This window comes from Salvelinus fontinalis, chromosome 18 (genome assembly GCF_029448725.1).
Source record: "Salvelinus fontinalis isolate EN_2023a chromosome 18, ASM2944872v1, whole genome shotgun sequence".
NCBI classification, from domain to species: domain Eukaryota; kingdom Metazoa; phylum Chordata; class Actinopteri; order Salmoniformes; family Salmonidae; genus Salvelinus; species Salvelinus fontinalis.
This window is the reverse complement of record NC_074682.1, coordinates 29,991,561-30,009,514: the sequence shown is the minus strand read 5'-3', so window position 1 is coordinate 30,009,514 and position 17,954 is coordinate 29,991,561. Positions and strand designations below refer to the sequence as shown.

Sequence of the window (17,954 nt, the reverse complement as noted above, 5' to 3'; positions counted from 1 at the left end):
TACACGCAGACTATCTAAATAAAAAGCCGGAGCACCATGGCACAGTTAAAACAGAATGAGGAGATAGGAGCAATGAAGCCTGTCACGCCTGTTGAATATATGCAAAATAAGTTTCCTGCTGTGGAATTTACATTCATTTTTAAGAAATGGCATGTCTGGACAGAGATGACAGTAGAAAATAGATATCCAATGGCTGGTTCATTCAACAAGACTAGGTTGGATTTAGTCAAGGAGATCATTCAGACAAGAACAATGGACAAAAGGAAGGGGATGAAGAAGAGTACCCTTGTATCAGAAACTGTGATAGGAATGATGCTGGAAGGACAGATCTTCGTGAACAAGGCTACTGTGACAAAACTAAAGCTGGAGAGAATAGAGTGTGGGAAGAAAGAACTGGGTCAGGACAGAGGCAGAACAGGAGTACTCCCCACAGCCCCGCCGCCATATGACAATCGACCCAGAGGATCCCTGGGTGACTATACACAGATTTACCCTCTCATACCACTGACAGAAGAAAATGGAGAAGCAACCACAATTATCCTCAAGTGGACTCTGTTGAAGGAGGTGGATGACACAACAGCAGCAACAAGTGGTATGAGAACAATAGAATTGGATGAAAAAAGGAGGCACAATTCCTGGAGGGAGATTCCCTCGTCACCTCACTCCACAGAAAGGAACAGACTGGAAGACCATAGACACTTGGCCGCCTGTAGAAAACAAACAAACTACTAAATAAGTAAAAGTAAAGTACAAAGTGTTACCATCCATGGGTGACCTATTCAGAGACCAGAGAGAAAGGGAAGAAAGAAAGAGAAGAAACAAGACTGGCAAATAATAAGTTGTATACATTACAAAAGAGAAGAGAAAGTTGATGGAAGATCAACAAATGCTAATTGATGACAAGATTAAAGAGACAATGGACACAGATGATGTGGACGAAAGTCAGAAGCTAAAAGACGAGGTCAGACAAGCCAAGGATATGGTAAGACGATACCAGAGGGAGGTAGAAGAAGAACTGGGAGATTTATGGAGAGATAGAAAGGAAGAGACATTTTCCATGTTGCCCTTGGTGTATCGTATGGGTCCAGGGGGACAGGTGACTCAGGAATACAAGGCTTGGAGTATTGGAGACCTGGAAACAGCAGTGAAAGGCATGCCCAGGATCTCAGAACGAGCGGATGGGTGGATATAGACTTTGAGCATTTACACGGGCATAACGAAAACCTTTGCCTGGGGGACCTCAAGGCGCTGCTGGCGAGGATGATGACACCAGGGCAATTGGAGACGCTGTTGTTGAGAGCCCGCATCGATGATGCTCCACCTGAAACAGTATTGCGTGAAGTCCGAGCACCCTTGTGGAGGACTCTAAGATATGAATACCCCACTGTAAGAGATATGACCAGACTAAGCCATGTGGCCCTCGGCGAAAACACAGATTACGTAGAATGGCTTGAAAAGTTTAAAGCAATATGGAATGAGGAACTCAAAGAAAGATATTACCAGAATGACACTGGAGAATGCATGTTCTATGATTACACTGCCAAGAATTTCCCTGAACCCATCAGAAAAAAAGGTTGAAGATGAAATAGGATGGGACAGAAAGAATGGGGGAGAAAAAGAAGAGTATCTCAGACATTGGTTCAGGAACTGGAAGAAACAAAAGTATGATGAGAAATCGAGGAAAGGAGGACTAGACATTGTACTGAAGAAGGCCCAGCTTGCACAGATCGAGAAAGGAAGTGGTGGGTTTGCTCACAATGTGATGGTTGCTCAAGTTGTTTCTACAGGCCCACCACAACCACAGCCTGTAGCCCCCCTACAGTCACACCTGGTACCTGCCTTTTCCCATGCAGCCTTATGGTGACCCCCAACCATGGACTGGAAGAGGATATGGGCCCGCCAGAGCCCCTTGTGACTGGAAAAACACTCAATGCTGGACATGTGGCCAGTTGGGGTATATGAGTTTGCAGTGCAGGGGACATGGAAAGGAAGTGGTTACAGCAAGGGCAGAGGAAACTTTGGGCCTGGCAGAGGAAACTTTGCTAATGCACATTCTGGAGTGTACTACCCACCATGGCAACAATATGCTCCTCAGCCACAGTACCACTCTTGTTACAAGCCGGCTCATAGCCTGTGACAAAAATGAGGGGACACGAACAACAGGTATAGGCCAATTAAAAATGTTCTTTATTATAAACCAAAACTATTAACTTCAAACTAAGAAAAGGAATGAGGTGTGAAAGTATTATAATGTAAGGTGTATGTAAAGTGCATGGATGCGTGAATCTGTGTGTGTGAATATGACTGAGTGAAAACTATGTACAACTACAAAGGAACAAACAAAACAGGATCATACCTGGAGGAGCAGAGAGAGAAGTGATTAGTGAAGCAAGTTTAAATACCCTGAGCCCAGGTGGCTCCAATCACTAACGACAGGAGGAACCGCCCCTGCAAGGCAGAGGAGGAGCCGTGACACTCTCCAGGAGCTGAAAATGCTCCCCAGGGGCCACCTATGTCGCATGTACAAGGAGGACAAGTTAATGACAAAGGACAGCCATGGCCAATGGGAAATCAGAATACCAACAGTTCTTGTTTCCCTCAGAATCAAAAATGAAGTTGCCCGACTCCCCTGCTCCAGTGTCCCCAGTATGAATTCAATTATGAAAATTAAGAGCTAATGGTTACTCTTAATGTTAATAGACATGACCTACCATTTCTAATAGACACTGGAGTTCACTGTTTCTGTTTAGGAAAACCTGGACAAGTTGTTTGGGCTTCTCTGAGCAAATCATCAGTAATGATAACATTGGGACAGCCCAGGAATGTGTACTGGACAAAAACTTGTTTGAATAACCTCTGCTTGTCTCTGACATGGTGCTGTTCGTTGATGGTTCTGCCTATATAGATCAAAGCCCAGGGAAGAAACATGTAGGATTTGCTGTAGTAGATGTGGAAGGTGATATTGAGGTTATACGGCCCCTACCAGACCATTTATCAACGCAATAGACAAATTTATTAGCTCTGAACACAGCTTGTGAATTGGGGGAAGGGAAGGCCCTTACTGTCTACTCAGACTCAACATATGCTATTGGGGTTTGTTTGTCATGGTGTGGGATTTGGAGAGTAAGAGAGTTTACTAATACCACAGGCACACCTATTAAAAGCAGACCTTATGTTGAACCGTTGATTGAAGCTATGTGAAACCTAACACATTGGCTATCGTTAAGTTTGAGGCACACATGGGTTGGTGTGATTATGCTAGAATTGGTAACAGCATAGCTGATGAGGCGGCCAAATTGTCTGTTTCCTGTTGTCACACACATGCATTCTATTTTTAGTCGTTTGTGTCATTTTAAACGACTGATCTTGAGAAACAGCAGCAGGCTGATATTCTCAATCACCAGGTGTGGAGGGAGAGAGGGTGTGCTCTCTGTCCAAGGTCTGGATTATGGATACCTCTTTTGTCTGGCATGCCCTGTTTATCATCAACCATGACCTTTAATATTTGCCGATTGGCTCATGGAGTGAGCCATTCGTCAAAGGGGGATATTTAGTAGGAGGTGAAAAACCACCCAATGGTTTTGCCAAAAATGTAATCAGCACGTAAAACAGTTATCATTGCATTTATCATTGCGTGACATGTTTGTTATATAACATAGACAAGGGAACTCCACTGCAACCAGGGAAGTTCCCACTCCAAAATGACCTTTTGTCCACCTAGCTATGGATTTCATAGACATGGTAGAGCGAAAAGAAAGAAAGAGATACTGCCTGGTGATAATTGACAGGTTTACCAGGTGGGTGGAACAATCCCACCGCCAACTGCGTTGCGCGAACAGTTGCAAAATTGCTAGTTAGGGAAATTATACTCAGGTTCGGAGTGCCTGAGTTTTGTCTGCAGGCAATGGGACCCATCTCATAGGAGATGTGGTTACCCAAATGGCCAAAATGATGGGTGTTGACCAGAAGTTTGTCCATCTATCAACCGCGGAGTAACGGGAGTTACTGAGAGGGCTAATCAGACCCTGAAAGGCTCCCTTACCAAACTATGCCATTCCACAGGAATGACATGGGTAGAGGGATTACCTCTTGTCCTCATGAAAATGCGCAGCAGCCTGAACAAAAGTATTGGGTGTACACCTTATGAAATGTTAACAAGACGACCAATGAACACCCCAGGGGTGAGACCTATGACTGACCAACAGATAGACATAACTGAGATATAGTGTGACCATCTTGAGTACATGAAGGAACTAACTTCTGTTGTAAGTTTTCCCCACTCTCACACTAGGAAAGCAGCAGAACCAATCCCAGCTGAAGACCCTGACGAGCTACCCATAAACGTTGGAGACTGGGTGAAACTTAGAGTCCACAAGCGAAAATGGAACCAACCACAATGGATGGGTCCGTTCCAGGTAACAATGGTAACACTAACAGCCCTGCGGGTAGCGGAGAGGTCCGGCTGGCATCATCTCTCCCACTGCAAGCATCTCCCAGAGTGGAAGCCATGGATGAGCGACTGGAGGGAGGGAGAGCAGGGCCCCAAGAACATCTGAAGGATGAAGAAGGGCCGAGACCAAAGGCCAGAAGAACCAACAGAGGGTTCAGCCACAGAACCTGAAGAGTCACCAGATGTCGAGGACACCATCATACACACACACTATGGTTGTGAAACAAGAACATCGCAACCATGGAAACACACATGCAGGGTAATTATTGCTTTCCAAATCCTACTGGTTCCGTTTGTGGACGGGGATGCGGATGCGGAGAATAGTAAATGGGTGAAAGCAGTGACAGACAAAGGATTACAGGGGAAGGGGAACACATCTGGCACACGGGTAATGATTTTCCAGAAACCGACCTCCACAGCCTTTCTGTGGGGAACCTAGGCAGTACCAATTGGAAAGAATGATTTTGGAGGTGGATTACTCCATTTTATGCAAAGGAACAAAACCAGGGTTTGACAAAGAAACAGCGATTTTACTATTCTGATGTTGGTCACGAGGGGGAAAGAAGCAGCATGGGAATGTGGTTTATCCAATAGGTAATAGTTCAGATGCAGCTAAAGAATTTAAGGAGGGTGGGCCCATTGAGACTAAATAGCCAAGGTGGAAAAAGGTTCCTAGAGTACAACCAGGTAACAATTCCCAGCTGATTAAATGCAAAGGACCTCCAAAAGTACAATGGGGAGAGTATCTGACTGGTAGTGTAAAGCCCCTAAATGATAAAGGAGATGTTGTGTTGACAGGATTAAAACCCACAATAACTCCCTCTGTTTGTATTTGCAACTCAGGGAATGTGGATGTAGGAAACACCACTAATTGCCTGTCTTACACAGGCCTAAAAACAGATATCAGTAGATTTGATGTACTGGATGATAAATAGGGTAATTGATAAATAGGGTAATTGTTGCCCTCCTACGGCCTCCTCCACGTCTCCTGATGTACTGGCCTGTCTCCTGGTAGCGCCTCCATGCTCTGGACACTACGCTGACAGACACAGCAAACCTTTTTGCCACAGCTCGCATTGATGTGCCATCCTGGATGAACAGCACTACCTGAGCCACTTGTGTGGGTTGTAGACTCCGTCTCATGCTACCACTAGAGTGAGAGCACCGCCAGCATTCAAAAGTGACCAAAACATCAGCCAGGAAGCATAGGAACTGAGAAGTTGTCTGTGGTCACCACCTGCAGAATCACTCATTTTTTGGGGGTGTCTTGCTAATTGCCTATAATGTCCACCTTTTGTCTATTCCATTTGCACAACAGCATGTGAAATTTATTGTCAATCAGTGTTGCTTCCTAATTGGACAGTTTGATTTCACAGAAGTGTGATTGACTTGGAGTTACATTGTGTTGTTTAAGTGTTCCCTTTCTTTTTTTGAGCAGTGTACATTTAAAGTATATAGCCCGAACTTCCATCGCAACTAAATTCTCAACACAATGAGCTCAGGAGAGGCTTACAGTTTTTTTTCAATAGTATAAAAGCAATTTCTGGATCTGTGCTGAAACGTATCTATGGCAGAACAGCAATGGGCAAATGCTCAAATACATTTACAGTACTTTTACAGTACTTCTGATTATTTTACTTTCTTTGTACCTGACTTGCATATCTTAGACCACATTTTGCAAAACTTTAAATACAAATGTTATCAGTGAATGCAAAATTCACTGTGAAGTGTTTTGTTCACAGAATGTCATCAGAGAAATGTGTGCTATTGTGTTCACTGTTTCCGGCAAACAGTAAATACTAGACTACTGCATAAAATGTTTAATCACACCAGCAGTGTCATATCATGTACAATATATGGAAAGATCTAGTCAATGGGAACAGTCTAATTGCTATGATTTGTTACAATATTGCAGATATGCAGAGAATTAAGTTGGCTAACTTAGTAACTTTGGGTTACTTCCTTACTTCTATCATCTTCAACATTGTGACCTTCCATTATAGAGCTTTGACTTGGTGTGGCTATACATTTGTGGGCAATTGATATGGCCTGTTATTTGTGTCCAATGATAATATTTTATATAAAAAAAACTATAAATACAAAGAATCTTCTTACAGTACATTTCTACATGTACATTCTGTTTGGCACTGCATCAATTTATCACAAGGAATGATACATTTTTACATTTATGGCATGTCAAACTGTAAAAATGTATTGTGGTGGAACCGTCCGAGGTTGAATTTCAACAGAAAAAGTGTTGTGAAATTGTTGTAACCCCTAAGAAAACTGCACATATTTAACTATGTGATTACATAATTAAATATTGTCCAAATATTGAGATGATCAGGACTCAGGCTAAGACACAGATGCAGACACAGGGGTCTCATAGTTTATTACAGTACAAGGGGCAGGCAAAAGGTAAGTCAAGGCAGGCAAAGGGTCGTAATCCAAATCAGAGTCAGGCAGGTACAGGACGGCAGGCAATCAGTAGGTGCAGGCAAAGGGTCGTAATCCAAATCAGAGTCAGGCAGGTACAGGACGGCAGGCAATCAGTAGGTGCAGGCAAAGGGTCGTAATCCAAATCAGAGTCGGGCAGGTACAGGACGGCAGGCAATCAGTAGGTGCAGGCAAAGGGTCGTAATCCAAATCAGAGTCGGGCAGGTACAGGACGGCAGGCAATCAGTAGGTGCAGGCAAAGGGTCGTAATCCAAATCAGAGTCAGGCAGGTACAGGACAGCAGGCAATCAGTAGGTGCAGGCAAAGGGTCGTAATCCAAATCAGTCAGGCAGGTACAGGACGGCAGGCAGGATCAAGGTTAGGAGGACAGGCAAAAAGGTCAATACTAGGAAGACTAAGAAAAACAAAAACTAGAGCACAGGAACCACGGGAACACGCTGGTAGGACTTGATGGGACTAGACGAACTGGCAACAGACAAACAGGAAACACAGGTATAAGTGCACATGAGGTAATGGGAGACACCTGGTTGGGGGTTTGAGACCATCACAAGACAGGTGAAACAGATCAGGGTGTGACAGATAGGAAGGAATAATTTTCTTTTAAATACTTTTGTACGCGCATTTGAAAAACACTAATATCATATGGTGCTACCGACATTAAAAAGCCAGTTTTAACTACATAACATATTTTTTCTCCATGTGTCGTGATATGACATCAACGACTAAACTGTAGTAAACCATCCTATTCAGCAGAAAGATATCAAATGTTCACAAATTTCACATCTCTTTCCTCATTCACCCTACCTAGACTGATGATGTCATCTCATTTGCATAGCCAGGTAAACAGAAGAGGGAACAAGATAACTTGTAGTGATCAGTAGTGTGGGTAAAATAATTTGCGGAAGCCTGGCTTCCATTGGCATCCATGAATACATTCCACCGGCAATGACAGCTACTGAGAGGCAGTTTAGGATCATTTAATCACACATTATCCATCTCGATAGCTGGGTGTATTAGCTATACCATTATACAGCTTACTGTGGATAAAATTACAACTCTTTAGCTAGCTAGATTAATATGATGAAGCATATTCACTTGCTAGCTTAGTTAGCTTTCTTATTAGCTATAGCTTACAGGCTTAAAGGCTTGCTTATTAGCCTATGTTTTCTAGATAGTTTACGAAAAACCTTTCTAGATAGCTATGGTCAGGGGTGGAAATGAGCCGCACAAATGGGAAAAGGCAATAGCTTCTATCCCTAGCCAGCAAGGTATTCCCTGAAAGATGGTTTTAAAAAATCAGGATTCCCTGAACATATCCGGCTTCTCTAAACCATATAAGGGAGACCGGGATTTCTTGTTTCCAGAGCAGCTACTTCTCGTTTAACCCCCTATAGTCGATTGACACACTGGTGCGTCAACCTATTTAACATAATAACAAAATCCCCATCAAAATGTGTCAATTTAAGCTAGAGATATCTGTTATTTTGCACTTTATATATGGCTGCATTGTAATACATTATTACAATTACACTACAGCCAGATAAACCAACCTAACTATTTGGCAAGTACCAACATTTTTGCCAGGCAGATCATGAGGTTACACAGGTCTGTCTTAAGCCTGACGTTCATTTTTAAATCGACCCCTTGCCCCTTACCCTTTAGTCACTCCTCATACCCCTATCCCAGAGGCACTTCCCTACCCCAACCTCCAGCCCACTGCAAGTAGAACTGAAACATAAGATAGGTATACGGGCTGAGCTCAACCTTGATCTGGACTTGGTGGAATGTTCACCATATCATTTACATCTATCCCATTTCAAGGTAAATTTGTATAAGTATATAGGGGGTTTGGTGGTAGGAGAAAGGGGCTAGCTAAGGTGCAAGGGCTAGTCGTAGGGGATAGGGTGTACTGAAGAGGCTAAGGGGTTATTAATGATCCCCGTCCCTATGGTTGTACTTTTCTGCAAATTATTACAACTGAAAACAGACTTACATTTTAATTGTCAGCTAATCATATCTTAAAACAAGGATGTATGAAGTTTATTTTTATTTATTTTTTTATTTTTTTTACCGTTATTTTACTAGGTAAGTTGACTGAGAACACGTTCTCATTTGCAGCAACGACCTGGGGAATAGTTACAGGGGAGAGGAGGGTGATGAATGAGCCAATTGTAAACTGGGGATTATTAGGTGACCATGATGGTTTGAGGGCCAGATTGGGAATTTAGCCAGGACACCGGGGTTAACACCCCTACTCTTACGATAAGTGCCATGGGATCTTTAATGACCTCAGAGAGTCAGGACACCCGTTTAACGTCCCATCCGAAAGACGGCACCCTACACAGGGCAGTGTCCCCAATCACTGCCCTGGGGCATTGGGATATTTTTTAGACCAGAGGAAAGAGTGCCTCCTACTGGCCCTCCAACACCACTTCCAGCAGCATCTGGTCTCCCATCCAGGGCCTGACCAGGACCAGCCCTGCTTAGCTTCAGAAGCAAGCCAGTAGTGATATGCAGGGTGGTATGCTGCTGGTTTATCAGAGTTTTAGTGAAGGCAGCAGAAACCCTTGTTCAAACAGGTGAATGAGGCTTATTGAGTTTTGTTGCATAATGGAAAAGCCATTGAGTTATGAGAGAGATAGGAGAAGTCGCTGAGAGTATAAAAGGGTTCAGCAGCCCATGGAGCAAAGTACAGAGCAACCATGGGCAAACTACTCATTGGCATTGGTAAGTAGAAGCACTTTCTGGCTTATTTAGCTTATAACTAACTGTACCAAAGCTAACATTTTATTTATATTTTAATTGTAATTACAATCCCCGACATTCAAACATACAAGGCTCTATACTAAGGCGCTGGCTCCCTGGGGAGGGAATAGGCCACTGGCAAATGTCCTCTAGCTATGCATTTTGTCAATGCTGCTGTGGTCAAAGTCTGTTTCTAAGGACTGGGGTTGCCAGCCCCATGACCAGCCTACACTCTTAGAAAAAAGGGTTCTAAAAGGGTTCTTTGGCTGTCCCCATAGGACAAACCTTTTTGGTTCCAGTATAACTATTTTGGGTTCCATGTAGAAGCCTCTGTATAAAGGGTTCTACATGGACCTCAAAAGGGTGCTACCTAGAACCAAAAAGGGTTCTTCAAAGGGTTAATATATGGGGACAGCCGAAGAACCCATGTAGATTCTAGATAGCACCTTTCTTTCTAAGAGTTGCGGCGTACCGCAGACTGGTGGGGGCTCCCTCTGTTGGACGTGCCAGGTCTCGACGTGTCCTCCGGCCAGGACGAATTGGGGCTGGTGACTAATCAAGGGGCTGATTGCTCACCATCGTACAGGGCCAATAAAGCTGCCAATAGGGCAGCTCACGGGAAAGTTCATTAACTTATCTCTGCTACCGCACGGCAAGCGGTACCGGAGCTACAAGTCTAGGACCAAAAGGCTCCTTAACAGCTTCTACCCCCAAGCCATAAGACAGCTGAACAATTAATCAATTGGCCACCCGGACTATTAACATTGACCCCCCCGCTTTGTTTTACATATTTGCTACTCGCTGTTTATTATATATGCATAGTCACTTTACAAATTACCTCGACTAACCTGTTATTAGATTTTTTTTAACTTTAGTTTATTTAGTAAATATTTTCTTGACTCTATTTCTTGAACTGCATTGTTGGTTAAGGGCTTGTAAGTAAGCATTTCACGGTAAGTTCTTCACCTGTTGTATTTGGCGCATGTGACATTTTTGTATTTATTTGATTATATTTGAGGTAGTGAGAGGATGCTACCAGATAGACGACCTCACGGTCTGCTAGAAGCAAGGGGTTCCCAGAGGAGACAGCATTCTGTGGAGCCCAGAAGACGGTAACCCGGAAGAGGTCTCCTGGGGGAGACCAGTTTATTGAATTTTTCTTTATTGTTTTAAATAAACACCCTTGAAACTGAGGTGTCACACTGAGGTGTCACACTGTGTAAACATTTAGATCAAACCCCTTGGGCTGCCACAGTGTGTATTTTCATGTCTGAGGGGAAGGAGTAGTAGAACAATGGCACATTAGTTCATTATTTTTGCAGTTCTGAATTCCAAAAAAAGGTCCAGTTGCCAGGACCACGAATTCAAAATCCATCTAGACACCGTTGCCATAGAGCACACAAAAACGATACATACCTCGACCTAAACACAAAGCTGTGAACGATCTGAGAGACAAGGTGATAAGGGAATTATATAGTTAAAGGTAATGATTAAAGTATTCCACCCTGAAATGTAACTATTAGTGATTATTAATTTATGTAGCATGTATAATGAATGATTAAAGTACTAAACATAAGTCCAATAACGTTCGGTAGAGACATGTGAGGGAGAGAAAGGTGTGTGTGTGTGTGTGTCTATGAAAATACCGAGGACAATTCAACTGTGTTTGACCCGACCTGGCTAGAACTCTGAGAAACTTATGATAGAACAGGGAGTCCTTACAAGTCCTTTCAAGGTTCCTCTAAACTCGGGGGAATGGAACTGTCGGCTTGGTAGTGATAAACAGTGGTGAGAACTATGGGGAAAAGATACAACTCATCTACTGTTCATGTGTATGTATGTGCGTAGGATATCTACTGTTTGTGTGAAGGCATGTGCGTAAATAGGGAGTGAGTTATAAAATGGAAGTCTTTGTATTACGTACTTCAGAACGTTCTCTGAATAAATTGTACGGACCTTTTGCATAAGCTGAGTCTTTGCCTAATTTTTATTAAACCCAGGGTCTTACAAACCTCAGGAAATAGTCAAAGCTTTAATAATTGTTAGTTATTATCATTGGGATTGAAAATTCTCTTGACACAGGGCAAGAAGGGCCTTCTACGCCATCAAAAGGAACATCAAATTCGACATACAAATTAGGATCTGGCAAAAAATACTGGGGTCCGCTCACCAACCAAGAATTCACAAAATGGGATAAACACCAAATTGAGACTCTGCATGCAGAATTCTGCAAAAATATCCACTGCGTACAATGTAAAACAATCAATAATGCATGAAGAGCAGAATTAGGCCGATACCAGCTAATTATCAAAATCCAGAAAAGAGCCGTTAAATTCTACAACCACCTAAAAGGAAGCAATTCCCAAAACTTCCATAACAAAGCCTTCACCTACAGAGAAATTAACCTGTAGAAGAGCCCCCTAAGCAAGCTGGTCCTGGGGCTCTGTTCACAAACACAAACAGACCCCACAGAGCCCCAGGACAACAACACAATTACACCCAACCAAATCATGAAAAAAATAAATATGTATATTACTTGACACATTGGAAAAAAAACTGAGCAAACTAGAATGCCATTGCACTGCACACTGCCCTATCCCATCTGGACAAGAGGAATACCTATGTAAGAACGCTGTTCATTGACTACAGCTCAGCATTCAAAACCAAACCCTCCAAACTCATCATTAAGCTCGTCTGAACCCCGCCCTGTGCAACTGGGTCCTGGACTTCCTGACGAGTCGCCCTCAGGTGGTGAAGGTAGGAAACAACACCTCCACTTCGCTCATCCTCAACACAAGGGCTCCACTCATGACTGCATGGCCACGCACGTCTCCAACTCAATCATCAGGTTTGCAGATGACACAACAGTAGTAGGCCTAATTACCAACAATGACAAGACAGCCTACAGAAAGGAGGTAAGGGCTCTGGGAGTGTGGTGCCAGGAAAATAACCTCTCACTCAATGTTGACAACTAAGGAGATGATTGTGGTCTTCAGGAAACAGCAGAGGGAGCACGCCCCTATCCACATCGACGGGAACGCAGTGGAGCAGGTGGAAAGCTTCAAGTTCCTCAGCGTACACATCACTGACCATCTGAAATGATCCACTCACACAGACAGTGTGGTGAAGAAGGCGCAACAGTGCCTCTTCAAACTCAGGAGGCGGAAGAAATTTGGCTTGGCACCTAAAACCCTCACAAACTTTTACAGATGCACAATTGAGAGTCGGGCTGTATCAACGCCTGGTACAGCAACTCCACCGCCCGCAACCGCAAGGTTCTCCAGAGGGTGGTGCAGTTTGCCCAACGCAAACTATCTGCCCTCCTAGACACCTTACAGCACACGATGTCACAGGAAGGCTAAAAAGATAATCAAGGACAATAACCACCCGAGCCACTGCCTGTTCACCCCGCTATCATCCAGAAGGCGAGGTCATTACAAGCAGTGGTGGAAAAAGTACCAAATTCTCATACTTGAGTAAAAGTAAAAATACCTCAATAGAAAATGTCTCAAGTAAAAATTAAAGTCACCCAGTAAAATACTACTTAAGTAAAATTCTAAAAGTATTTGGTTTTAAATATACTTAAGTATCAAAAGTAAATGTAAATGCTAAAATATAAACAAGTGTCAAAGGTATAAATTATTTTAAATTCCTTACATTAAGAAAACCAGACGGCAACATTTTCTTGGGTTTTGAATTTATGGATAGCCAGGGGCACACTCCAAAACTCAGACATAATTTACAGACAAAGTCAGCCAGTGCAGAGGTAGTAGGGATGAACAGTGATATTTTTTTGATAAGTGCGTGAATTTTACCATTTTTGTGTCCTGCTAAGCATTCAACATGAAACAAGTACTTCACGGTGTTAGGGAAAATGTATGAGTAAAAAGTACATTCTTTCCTTCAGGAATGTAGTGAGGTAAAAGTAAAAGTTGTCAAAAATATAAATAGTAAAGTAATGTACAGATACTCAAAAAAATGACTTAAGTACAGGTTGCATCAAAGCTGGGACCGAGAGACTGAAAACAGATTCTATCTCAAGGCCATCAGACTGTTAAATAGCCATCAACAAGTGGCTTCCACCCGGTTACGTAACTCTGCACCTTAGGCTGCTGGGAGGCCATTTTACGTACATTTGAGATTTACATGTAGCAAATCAGAAAACAATAATGTGACTTACAGAGTCTGTCAACCCTGACTCTGAAACTGCCTGACTCCCAACTCTACCATTACTAATACCCTTCCATAGGATCCTCCTACATCCTGTCCTGTTATTTCACAAACTGGGGCCAGTACCGTCCAGGAGCAGGCAAGTATTTGATCGCTGACTTGGACCCCTTCCTCTGTGACCATCTGATCTATACCTTCATCTGCATGGCCAACAACGAGATCAAGACCTCCGAATGGAACGATGAGATACTCTTCGGAATAGTTCTTGGCCCTCAAGAACCAGTGAGAGAGACACACATGCACAAACACACAGACAAACACACACTCTTGCACGCAGGCACACACGCACGCACATACACACACTAAAGCAGGTACGCACATTCTCATTCAGGCACGTACACACACATACCTAAACCAGGACTAAGCCTAACTCTTGTATTTGCTTACAAGAACAGCAACCTAAAGACCTTGCTGGCAATTGGAGGGAACTTTGGCACTCGGCCGCAAGTGGACGGACGGACGGACGGACGTCCACTTGCGGCCGAGTGCCAAAGTTCCCTCCAATTGCCAGCAAGGTCTTTAGGTTGCTGTTCTTGTAAGCAAATATAAGAGTTAGGCTTAGTCCTGGTTTAAGTATGTGTGTGTACGTGCCCGAATCAGACGCATGCACGCACACACAGTGTCTGAGCAGTGTGTGTCCCAAGGTTCACAGAGATAGTGTCCAGTACAGCCAACCACCAGAAGTTCATCAACGGTGCGATTAAGTTTCTGAAGCAGTATCAGTTTGATGGCCTGGACTTTGACTGGGAGTTCCAAAGGCCCGCAGACAAGTACAGATTCACCATCTTGGTGCAGGTCAGACTCACACACACACATACACACACACACATGAATGAACAAACATGAATGAACACACACACCTGTTGTAATGTTGGATTGATTAATGTGATGACTGCTGTTCATCAAATGATTAACTGTTTATAATTATGTGATTAAATGAATCAGGTAATTATTAATTCAGTAACCAGGGGCACCATGGGAAAGTTTGGCTTTATTACGTTTCTATTTCCCAAATTAACTCAAAGAATGTCACAATATCGATTTTACAACAGTCGCTAATTAATTAATTTCCTCTAGTCTCATTCTGAACGTTGCATAATCCGGGAATCTGCACAAACCCGAGTCACACTAAATAAGTCCGTACAACACCAATTGAGTTGAGTTTTTATTTACGAACAAGCTAAAATGATAATATAAGATATACATACACAAACACACAGTCTAGGCTATTGAATAGAACTTAGTACACTGAAACAGGTCCCTAGTGGACCAACACAATATGACACGTTACACAAAATGGGGATTTCAAAAGAGAGAGAAAGAGGGAGAGAGTACAAGAGAAAAGCACACTTGATTACATTTGTAAACTATGCTTAGTTTAACACTAACCTTGACACGAACTGCCGCTCTAATGGGTCAGAATATAATGATGTAATTACGTGTCGAAAGGCTCCATTGGGGTGTCTCTTCATGGACCGGGTTCGTCTTCTCCTCTGATGACGGCACTTCTTCGGTTACCGGGTGTAACTCTCTGATTGTCCTCACGATGTCAGTGTCCTTTCTCTTAGTGGTCTGTTTCCTCGCACTTGTTCTGAAAGAGGGGTCTTCTGAGGACGGCTAATCAGCCATATAGGTGGTTCCAGCATGGGAATGAAAGCAGTGTAGACACACGATTGCTTGGAGAGAATAACCGGGTGGTCCTGCTTGAATTCAACCTGTTACACAGCTACTTATCCGTAGCATAGATTGTTAAACGGTTTCTTTGCCTTCTTCAACCTCGTGTTGCATTTTGGAGTTACAACTAATTGAACTTTGGCTGCAGTTCGTGGTCACCCTCGGGTCAGAAATGGGTGTTTCCGCCTTTAGGTCAAGTTCTCTTGGCGTAACTAGTTACGAGGCAAGGTCTGGATTTTACTCAGATCCAATTTAGACAACTTCACATTTCATCTTTACAAAAACATTCTCTTTGATCTGGACATTTTCCACACAACGTACATTATGCAAATATCAGGTACATATTGTGAAAACTCTTCAAGTTACAATGTTTTCATTATGTCGTTGTTTAACTTTTAATAACATAACATAAACGACATTCATTTTCATATTCCATCTATCGTCATTACTACCATTTTGGCTGGCAAAACATATTGTCCCAAAGTCCATTTATTGCATGTTACTGTCCTGAGGTAGGCCATAGGCCCATCATACATTCCATTCCTTCACAGTGAGAGGACAAATGAATTTTGTCTGCTGCCTTAAGATTTACAATGGGCGTGAGGTGTCAAAACTCCCCACCTCCATACATCTCGATCTCTCCCCCTCTGGCGGGTGTGAGATGTCTCTTGTAGGAGTGTGGTCCACAGTAACCTGACCCGAACAGGCTAGTCATCACACACCCATCTGTGTACTGTCTCCCTCTAGGAGCTGATGGCTGCCTTCGAGGTTGAGGAAAAGATGACCAACCGTCCTCGTCTGATTCTGACTGCAGCTGTGTCCGGAAAGAGGACCATTGACACTGCATACCAGATCCCCAAGATTGGACGATCAGTACATTCACACTGAGCCTCAATGATATCAATTCTCATGCAAAATGTGTGCACAAAAACATTCATGATCTATCAAATAATACCTTGCATATTGGAAATGGTTTGTTTATTCAAGCCACTAAATATATATTTGTATCTCTCTACCTAACACTCAGGCTGTTGGCCTTCTGAATGTGATGACCTATGACTTCCATGGATCTTGGGAATTTAACACTGGAGAAAACAGCCCTCTACCAAGGACCGGCTGGTCAGGGAAACCATATCTACTACAATGTGGAGAGACACTTTCACTCTACTTCCCTCTATCTCCCCCTCATATTTCTCTCTACCCATCTCTTCCCCTGCTTATCAAATCAGTCTCTTCCTGCCTGTCTAGGTTCCAGTTGAGCGTGAGTAACATCTTTATTTTTCCAACCTTCGCTCTTTAGTGTTCTCAGTACCAGATACTGTGTGTTCTAAGGACTATGCTATGAAGTACTGGAAAAGCAACAGTGCCCCTGCCGAGAAGCTCCTGGCTGGATTTGCCACACCTTTCAGCTGGCCAGTGGCTCTAACACTGCTGTGAGTGATCCCACCATTGGCCTTGGCCCTGCCGGACTCTTCACCAGACAGGCTGGCTTCTTGGCCTACTACGAAGTAACTGACACAGGACACAGTAGGTGTGAAATGACACCCTATTCCTTACACAGTGCCCTACTTGTGTGCTCTGGTCAAAGGTAGTGTACTATATGGGGAACAGGGTGCCATTTTGGACTCAAACACAGTGTGTGTGTGTGTGAGATTACATCTGTAGCTTCCTGAAGCAGGCTTCCCTTTGAAGATGATGTAAACTTCCAACCCTAACGTAAGTGTGTCTTTAGATCTGCACCTTCCTGAAGCAGGGAGAGATCGAGGTCTGGGACTCTACCCAGGTGGTGCCCTACAACAAGCAGAACGTGTCGGTCAGATACGATAACATCAAGAGCTTCCATAACAAGATCTGTGTTTGTATCTGTGAGGGGAAATATATGACTAGAGGGTAATGGAGTAGCAAACTACTCTGTTACATTCATAACCCTCTCCATCACTTTCTCAACCAGATCTGGGTTCAAATAGTAGTTGAAATGATATCAACCCCATCTCATCTCTCCCAGGTCATTTCATCAGCTTCATTAAATAATTCCGACCCCTAAGTATGTCATGAAGGAGCTGGGTCTAAAGGCTGTGTTGTTAGGGCCAGTTGTCATGGCCCATTCTAACATCAGCACCATGTAATGTCTAACCCAATAAGCATCCTGCTGTCTGTCACTTCCTTTGAGGTCAACTACATTGCCCTTGAACTGTGCAGAATCACTGATCTACAAATCACCTTGCATCCCACATAACTACTCAGTATGTGATCAATATTAGCAACTCTGCACCTCAACTTTAATAAAAAAAAATAAAAAAAGTTTAACTATTCAACTAGACAAGTCAAGAACAAATTCTTATTTACAATGACGGCCAACCTTGCTCAAACGGATTGCCTCAAACACCCTCTGTCAGTT

General features: G+C 43.2%; 1 pseudogene; it reads left to right on the top strand.

Annotated features, from left to right (window-relative positions):
• The first annotated feature begins 252 nt into the window (after positions 1 to 252).
• LOC129816015 (acidic mammalian chitinase-like) lies at positions 253 to 17,450 on the top strand (annotated as a pseudogene).
• Positions 17,451 to 17,954: the final 504 nt, after the last annotated feature.